We start from the raw sequence: 10,165 nt of genomic DNA on the forward strand, positions 1-10,165 counted from the left end.
GAGAGAGATTGAAACAGCTTGAGAGATTTAGAGAGGGTGAGAGAGCTTGAGAGAGACAGACAGCTTGTAAGAGAGAGAGAGAGAGAGAGATAGAGAGAGAGAGACAGCTCAAGAAGGAGACAGCTTGAGAGATTTAGAGAGGGTGAGAGAGAGCTTGAGAGAGACAGACAGCTTATGAGAGAGAGAGAGAGAGAGAGAGAGAGAGAGAGAGAGAGAGAAAGACAGCTCAAGAAGGAGACAGCTTGAGAGATTTAGAGAGGGTGTGAGAGAGCTTGAGAGAGACAGACAGCTTATGAGAGAGAGAGAAAGAGAGAAAGACAGCTCAAGAAGGAGACAGCTTGAGAGATTTAGAGAGGGTGTGAGAGAGCTTGAGAGAGACAGACAGCTTGTGAGAGAGTGAGAAAGAGAGAGAGACAGCTCAAGAAGGAGACAGCTTGAGAGATTTAGAGAGGGTGAGAGAGAGCTTGAGAGAGACAGACAGCTTATGAGAGAGAGAGAGAGAGAGAGAGACAGCTCAAGAAAGAGAGCTCATGAGGGAGAGACCGCTTAAGAAAGAGAGAGAGAGCTTGAGTGAGAGCTTTAGAAAGAGGGAGAGAGTGAAAGAGCTTAAGAGAGAGACAGAGAGAGAGAAATACAGGAACAGAGAAGGAGAGAGTGGGAGACAGAAAGTGAAAGTGAGACAGCTCTAGAGAGGTTGACAGCTGGGGAGAGAAAGAGGCAGCAATAGAGAGAGAGAGAGAGAGAGAGAGAGAGAGTATGAATGTGTGTGTGTGTGTCTGTGTTGTCTCAGACATGAGGGAATGAGGGAACGCTTTGAACACCTGGATGAAGCATCAGTGTCAGTAGCTGCAGACGCTGCAGGGTTGCTGTTCAGCCACACCACTCTGAGCGAGAGTTAGCAGTTCTGTGATTCCACATGAACAGTTTTTCAAAATGCACCGATGTGTAATACATCAGAGTGGCCCTGTAGGCCCCCTTCAACGCGTCCCACACCACAGACGTGGCAGAGCCGGGGCCTGCAGGCCACCGAGGTAAACTGTTAAACGCAGATTTTTCAGGCTGCCTCAGAAAGAGGCAGACAGGATTCCTCACAGATTGACAGTCGGTTCACCGAGACTGTATTCTCCTCCTGTGCTGCGGCTTTATCTCACATCATTCTCATCTAGCTCACTTCCATTTACAGCAGAAGATCCAAACAAGCACAGACTAGCTGAATTGCTCCTCACAGACCTTTTGGAATAGTCCTTCAAGCTGAAAGGAACTGACATGCAGGTTCATCCACAGTGTAAAAAAACTGTAATTTCACAGAAAATAGCTCTACATTTTTAAAGTAGCTTTTTTAATTGTATAGAAAACCTTGAAAAGAAAAAAATACAATCAAATATGTAAAATTACAATAATTATCTGTAATTAAACATGCAGATAATAATATAAAGATTTATTGTCCATACTAACAATAATCTCTTTGTTTTAGTTTCATTAGTTTTATATTTATCTGTACCCTGTAAAAAAATGACGGCCAAATGACTGACAGCAATGGAAAAAATGAAATTAAAGTGAAAAATAAGGCAAAATAATGGGGTTTCTCTCCTGAAACTTCAGTAAAACTTTCTGTATTTTTTTGTTTTTCCACTGAATTTGAATCAGGAGTTTTTACAATTTCTGCTAGGAGTGAAACTATACACAAACCCTAGCGCTCTATCCTCCAGAGGACACTCTAAGGAGGCTCCCATACAGCCCATCTGATATATGGCAATATGGCATACACAGTCATATCAGAATATTATGACCACCTACCTAATAGTAGGAATTAAAACCCATTGGCTAACCATCCTATAATAATCACATTGCTGAAAAGGTTGTATTTACGCTACATTAAGATTTAACAGTGCTGGCAGTAGTCATGCCTGGTTGTGTCTAGTTTAATTGATCTCAGCAAGACAGAGCTGCTGTACATCCCGGGAACTTCTCTTCACTGGCTTCCTGTAGCTGCTGCCTGCATCACATTCAAAACCCTGACCCTGGCCTACAAAACCATGACTGGACCAGCTCCTCTGTACTTGATGGCAATGGTCAAAAGCTGATCTGCACCAAGAGCCCTTCGAGCTTCAGGTACGGCTCGGTTTGACCCGCCATCCACCAAAATCCACAGAAGACAAGCGTCCCGGGCTTTTTCTGTCCTGGCACTGAAAGGGTGGAACAAACTTCCCTTAAGTGTCCAAACACGTGTTCCCTTAAGAGTCGCTCACTGTCTTCAAACGCAGACTGAAGACCCACCTCTTCCAAGAGTACTTGGGCGGATAGTAGAGTACTATGGTCTCCATATTGACTTGTGTTTAGTAGTGTTTAAACTTAGGGGTATCTTTGAATTTTTAGTCTTTTCAGACTAGCTGAGGTTTTTCTTGAGTAAATAGTGAAGCACTTTTGTAAGTTGCTCTGGATAGGAGCGTCTGCTAAATGCCTTAAATGTAAAAATGTTAAAAATCTCAATTGTTATCTGATATTGGTTAGCCCTATTTTGGTTTGCTGAAAGATTTGGGAAAGGGTAACAAGAGACAGTTACAGTTGTAATTCTTCAACCCCCATTGCAAATTATGTTTATTAGAAAATTGGACAAACTTTTAGCTATTTGCAATAAACCAATCAAATAAGACTAATTTAAATAGCTTAACACAACTAACATTGTGTTTTCTCCGAATCCAACACAAAATGCCACTTTAATGACAACTGCGGTCTCAGAATTATTCAACCCCTTCATGACAAGCATCTTAAGTACTTAGTAGAGAAACCCATTTGTTGTTCTGACCTGCTGCAAACATGATGCACAGCCAGACACCAGCTTCTGGCACTGTTTCTGAGGAATTGTAGCCCATTCCTCATGGACAATGACCTCCAGTTGATTGTCTTTGCGTTGGGTACCACAATTACCTCCTTTATATCCCTCAAAGACTTTCCATGGGGTTCAAGTTAGGCGACTTTGATGACCACTCTAGAATCTTCCAGGACTTCTTCTGAAACCAAGCCTTGGAGGACTTTGAGGGATGCTTGGGATCACTGTCCTGTTGGAAGTTTCCAAAACCAACTTCACTGAATCCAGCTTGCCCTGCACAAGCTGCAGGTTTCCAGTGCCAGAGGAAGAAAAGCAGCCCCAGGGCATCACCAAGCCACTGCCATGCTTCACTGTATGCAGGGTGTTCTTTTTTTCCTCCTCCAGATATACCGTTGATCCATAGGCATGTTTCATCACTCCACAGAACAGAATTTCAAAGCTGGTGTCAGGCTGTGCATCACATTTGCAGATGTTTCTCACGAAGGGTTGAATAATTCTGAAAGCACTTGTTAGCTTAGTTGTATTCAACTATTTCAGTTGGTCTGGTTTAATCAGTGTATTGCAAACAGCTGGATGTCTATATATATTATGCCAATAAAGCTCATTTACAGCTTATGTTTGTAACTGAATAGGACACTCTTGGTCTCTTATCCTTCAGTGTTGGAAGGGATCCCATTTTTCTTTTTTGACTTAGTCTGCTTGTGGGACTATGTTGGAAAATGTGCGAAGAAGAAAAGTCCAAACACTAAAGGAGGTGTTGTGTACAGCTGTGAAGAATGTGTGGGAAGCAGTTAATTTAGAACCTCATCATGAAAATATGAGAAGGGATGGCAGTGATGAAGGTCAGAAGAGCTACAAAGTACTGACTGAAGCTCTTTATTGTCTGTTTGTTAAACCACAAATCCAAAACTATTCTAAGTACATATTTAAATAGGTATATTCTATAGTCAGATATAATATAAAGTCGTTATTGTTATTATCCTTCATTTGTTGAAGTTGCTGCACCCCCTACTTACCACATCCTTTATAACATCTGTAGTATACACTTGGGAAGGGGGGCAAGATAACCCAAAAGATTCCATTTTGCCCAACCCCCCCTTCCAAACAGGCTGCATGCTGTCTCTGTGGAGAAGATCCATGTTCACCCAGCATCATGTTCCTCTGCCCTGCAGGCTGCCGCCCACACATTCACCCTGCCCTCCAAAAACTGAATCTGGCCTCAACTGCAGAAGATGCAATGTTTACCAGGTTCTTCCTAAAGGAGTCATTTCATCTTGCATGCATCATGCATTTGTTTAACCTATACTTTACAAGATCAACATAACACAGCACTCATTTACAAGTTTAATGAGGAAGATTAATAGAGCTGCTCTTGCTGATGGGGGTGTGTAATTCAGTGTGTGTTCTTGGAATTCTGCTAGTTTGTTCTGAGAATCAACAGAAGGAAAAAGCTCTTGTTTGAAAATGCATTCAGCCTGATCTCCTAGTGAAAACGCCAACATCGTCACCTTACCTTAAGATACACATAATCTACACCCAAAACTAACCTTAATCTACATCTAAAACTACACCTTGACCTAACCTTGACCTTCACCTTTATTTACACCTGAAAGTAACCTTAACCTACACCCAAAACTAACCTTAACCTACACCTTAATATACACCTAAATCTACACCCAAAACTAACCTTAATCTACATCTAAAACTACACCTTGACCTAACCTTGACCTTCACCTTTATCTACACCTGAAAGTAACCTTAACCTAACCTTAACCTACACATTAATCTACACCTAACACTACACCTCAACTTTACCTTAATCTACACCCAAAACTAACCTTAACCTACACCTCAATCTACACCTAAAACTGCACCTCAACCTAATCTTAATTCTACACCAAAACCTAACCATAACCTACACCCTAATCTACACCGTAACCTAACCTTATTCTACATCTAAACCTAACCTTTACCTGCACCTTAATCTACACCTAAACCTAACCTTAATTTACACCTTAATCTACACCAAAATCTAACCTTAACCTACACCCTAATCTACACCTAAACCTAACCCTAACCCACATTTTTATATGAATAAAATCTGAATTGTGATTATGATGCTGTAAAGCCCGCTTTGGTGTTCCAATCCCACAGTGCATTGTTTTGACTATGTCAGAAATCATTGACATGCATCATTGATTTGTGTGGGTAAAACCTGATAGCGCTGTAGTTAGAGAGTCTGGTTAGTTCATCTATGTGACTTTTAAATGGAATTGTTTGGTATCAGATAGATACCAAGATGTTTTATACGCAGTGTCTGACTCTGTTTGTGCCTGAGGGTGTAAAAACAGTTGGACTTCAGATTTGGACACCACATGTCAAAAGGTTTTCCCAATTAATATATTTAAAAAAAAAAGTGACAAAACATCAAAAAATATGCTTGTGCGTATAGCCTTTATTTTAAAATGAAATAAAAAATAGTTTAATATTAATAATATTATAATATTATATTATAATATTATAATAATATTATAATATTGTCTCACACTTTTCCAACACTGTAAGAGTTCTGAAGGTAAGCCTCTAAAATGACCAGTTATAAGCCCAGCTTAGTACTAGAACCAATGTCCTATTTAACAAGGTTAAAAGTAAATATTGGGCCTCATTTGCCAATGTCTTCCTAAGATCTTTTTTTAAATATAACTATTCTCTTATGATGATGGATACCATTGTCCTTGTAAATTGAACAAATCCCAAATACAAAAACATTGGTGAATGTCAAAAAGAATGTCACAACCTACTGTTCTTAAAATACTGTTTATCTACATGAGAAAAAATCTGACTTTCCAGGATTACACAGCAGTTATCATAAATTCCAAGGAGAATTGTTTTCCTGTTGGCTGTTCCCTTCGAGTTTGGCCTCCACCGTTCCCTTCGAGTTTAAAAGCAAAAACTTTAATGTACATCTAATGCACAGATTTCTACTCATGAATGAACAATCTGGAGCTACAGTTCATTTCCTGTTCAATTAAGTCATTAATTTGTCATTTCTGATAATACACTTGTATAAGGAACTAAGTATGAATGAACTAACAGGAATTTCCAAAAATCAGGCTTCCAAAATGATTCAAAGATGGAGAAAATGGGACCCATAGCAACCACGCAAGCCCCTGTAGACCACTCAAACTGCCCCCCATCATATAAACAGCAATTAAAGCTCAGAGTGAGGAGAAAATCAAGCTCCACTTTGGCTTCAGATCTGAAAACATTCAGAAACTCCACAGGTGTTTCTTTCCACTGTGAGAAGACGACTCAACAGTGTTAATCTCAAAGGATGTGGAGCTTATCACGAAGCTCTTGCTGAGAAAAGCAAACATAAAAAAGACCAATGTCAGAACAATGGTTTGACAACCCCGGAGTCCAGACCTCAACATCATGGAAGGTGTTTGGGATTTGGGAGAGAAGCATAAAATGCTCCAGGTTCTCAGACTGAACTTTGGAAGTGTGAAAAGGTCTCCCTGCAGATCTTTGTAGAAAATCTGAAAGTGGGTCTTCTGAAAAAATACAAGCTGTAATAAAGCTAAAGGGTGGATGAATTAAATTCTAAAACATGATATTATTTTTTAGTTATTAATGTTTTTGTTTGTATGTTTTCTCTATTTTACCGGACACTAAAAATAGCTGTTTTGAGTGAATATAAAAGAAATGAAGGGTGCTCCCTTTTGCACAGTAATGCACATGGAAGTCAAACCAGAAATCTATACTGCAGATTAAAGAGTCAGGACAGGAGATCAAGAGGCCATTCTGATGTGCCCAAACAGTCATCTTAATATCTGAAGTGGACTAAATAAAACATCAAGCTTTTTTAAATCTGTAAAAGGCTGCAAGAATCTGAAGACTTCAAGTGTTAGTTATGTGCATGATACTATGCAATTCATGTTTTGGCCTTTGGTGGAATTCAATAGCAGGGGATCATGTGGTTCAGCCACTTTTCTCAGCAAGATGACCTGCAGAAATGCAGTGACCATTTAAAACCTCACTTTTCCATCTGAGCAGAAGCAGAGCCTGTAGCAGTCATGGCTTGTTGGGACAGTAAGGAGGCAGTGCTGTGTTTCAAGGATTTGATTAGGCTTCAAAATGCAGAGCAGTTTCAACAGCAGTTAGATAAAAGGGCCAGGACTGTAAGGAGCTTATGCTTTTTCTAATCCTATGTAAACAGCTATTACTTGTATACTGAAAGGGCTACTAATTAGAATTGGACTGGGTGGTTTTGGGCTTCAGCTACTTAATGTTTCTTTAAATTGGCCCAAATTTCCGAAAGCAGTTAATCAGCCGAAGCATGTTCTGTGCCTAAAGGTTGCTTCTTTTGTTTTGCCCTGGATCTGTTAGGCTAATATAACTGTATAACAAATCATACATACACTATATGTTCAAATGTTTGTGGACACCCCTTCTAATGAATGCATTCGGCTACTTTGAGTTGTGGAGCAGTGGAACTCTGTTCTCTGGAATGATGGCTGACTTCAATGAAATCCTCACAGCAGTACTTAGTAAATATAGTAGAAAGCCTTCTTCCCTGGACAGTAGAGACAGTTACTCCAAGAAAAACTCTTTTTAATACCCCTGATTTCAGAAGAAACAATGAATGAGCAGGTGTCCCAATACATTTGTCCATATAGTGTGCATTCCACTAATTAGTACTAATACTAATTAGTGCCAACTTTGCGCTTGAACCATCATACACTCACCAGTACCACAGTAGGTTCCATAGTATCATTTTCCAGTTTAAAGACAGAAAGAGCCATTCTGATAATGTATCCTGGAGGTGGGCGGGGCTTAAGGAGAGATACTTGTGGGCGTGCTATGTGAAATGCAGAAGGAACTGCTAGAAAGCTGAATATCACTTATTTACACGGGTAGCTATGCTAGTAGCCAGAATTTCTTTTATTGCCAGTGGTTGTGTGACATATGAGCACAATGCACGCTGGGTATTGTAGTGAGAGAATACTATTGTGGAAAATACAAGGACAGAAAATAAATTAGAATTCTGTTAAATCGATGAAGCGGAGGAATGCTATGCTACACAACGGAGTACTAACATAGCACATAACATAGTAAATACTAGTTTTAGGCTGGAATGCCCCTTTAACTCTCAATTAAAAGACAGAGAACTGGTTTGCCGTGTTCACATATGCTAATTAACAGATGCTGCTCGAACTCTGGATTGAAGGGTCTAAAAGTGCAATAACAATGCAGTGCCTCAGCAGAATCATCCCATTGTTTTTGTGCCATCAGTGCATTAGCCATAGCAGTGACTTCTCAGGCTTGCTCACGCAACAGCCATGAGTGCTTTCACCTCCATGAACTGTAAATATTTTCCAAATAAGTGGCAGAGCACAAGAAAAGACCTGACAACCCAATCAATTGTTGCGTCTAAGAAGAATCGCGATCATCAAGACGAGCCGAGGCTTGGCTTTTGCTTGTCTGTAACAAATGAGTCAGGCCCTAGACTAGCACCGAGAGGTTCTCGTAGAGTGGCTGTGATTTAATTTTCACTAGAAAACAGAAATGCTTCATTAAGACCACATTAACAGCTCATTGACGGTGCATTAACTGCGCAAGTATATGATTAAGTCAATAAGTATGAAATTGGGGGAATTGCGCACAGAAGCGGCTGACATGCTGCTGCACCGGAGAGGGAGTTTGTGATAGCTTTGGCGGCTTTTTTAAAGAGATCAACAGGTCAAAGCAATGATGGTCTTTGAGAGGTGCTGCCTTGACCTTCAAGCATTTCTTCAGTACCTGACATTTAGTGACAATTTGATATTCTCCCTCACTCCCTGTAAGTCTGTCTCTCTCTCTCACTTTACTTTTCGTTTCATTCGTTCTCTCTCTCTCTCTCTCTCTCTCTGTCTATTCCAGCAGACGCACATGCACACAAACACACACACACACAAACACACACACAGGCATTTTCATAATTAGCTTCCTGCTGACAAAAGTTGAGGATATTGGCCTCCTGTGGAGAGGTAATGTGCTAATATGTCTGGGGATTCGCTCCATGAGATTCGTTTAACGCTGGGCTTGTTTTTGGGCCTTAAAGCATTCTTATTTATCTCATGCATTTCTCACAAAGGCCTCTCTGAGACTTCTCAGCCTTGGCCTATCCAAAAGGGAGGGAGAGTGGTGGTGGTAACCAAACAAGACTGATAAAATTGCTTATCGTAGCCCGATTGCTTTTCGTGCATGAAATGTGAAACGCTCTAACGTTTTATGATTGTCAGGCGAGTTACAGCTAAATGCAGAATTTCTATTAGACCGAGAAGATAAGCCTGATTGTGACATTATTGAGAGCCTCAATAATTGCTGATTACTATGACCTGGATAAAAAGCTTCAATATTAATTAGCAATTATCGCAAACAGGGTCATCCTGCTCAATCAGATCCTATGTAAACACAGATAGACAGATAAAGCTTTACCATTTGAAATTTCACTGCTATCGTAAGCAAACCTCAATTCCTATAATTGGTAATTTTATAGGAGCAAGAAAAAACTTCTGATGGCAGTTTAGATAGGGACTTCTTGACTCAAATCTTCAGTATTAATGTACATTACTGATGGACATTTGTTAAATTTATAACACTGTTATGAAGCATCATTACCAAGCAATAGAATAGAATGTATAAGGGTATAATGTGTAATCGGTTCTATGTATTGCCTATGTATTTGTAATGTGCAAAAAGTACAATTTCTATTTCGAAGATCTTACTTAAGCACATTTAAAAGCACAGGATTTCTGCTTGGTAAAACCTGTGTAAAAAAATATCACCTAAATTCAAGGGCATTAAAACTTTCATAGAACAGATTTGTGGAGATTTTAGCTGGGCCTTCACCTTAAAGGATCCCTAGAATGGAAAACTGCATTATTTTTAGCATAGTTAAATTAAGAGAACCTCAAAAAACCCAGAGCTGGTGAAGATGTGACAGGAGACTATAGCGTTGTGGAGAACAGCATGTCACCACCAGACTCTAGTTATGGGAATACAGGTTGCTACATGAACCAGGGGTTGTGACTGTGGCTTTTCCTGTGCCAGTGTCTGCAGAAGGAAAGCTTAACCCAGCATGCCACAAAGTAAAAGCCAGGGGGAGCAAACAGGCAGTGGTGCTAGGCTAGAAGCTAACACTAGCCTGGTGACTTTTACCATCTCTTTTACCATTGTCTGTTGTTATTTCATGCATTTTATGCAAGTGTTATGAAGTCCCCATATAGGTAGCCTTTAATTACAGTGTTGCCATGGTAAAAAAAACAACATTCTTAACTTTTAATGTTAGCG

The sequence above is a fragment of the Salminus brasiliensis genome, chromosome 7 (genome assembly GCF_030463535.1).
Source record: "Salminus brasiliensis chromosome 7, fSalBra1.hap2, whole genome shotgun sequence".
NCBI classification, from domain to species: Eukaryota; Metazoa; Chordata; class Actinopteri; order Characiformes; family Bryconidae; genus Salminus; species Salminus brasiliensis.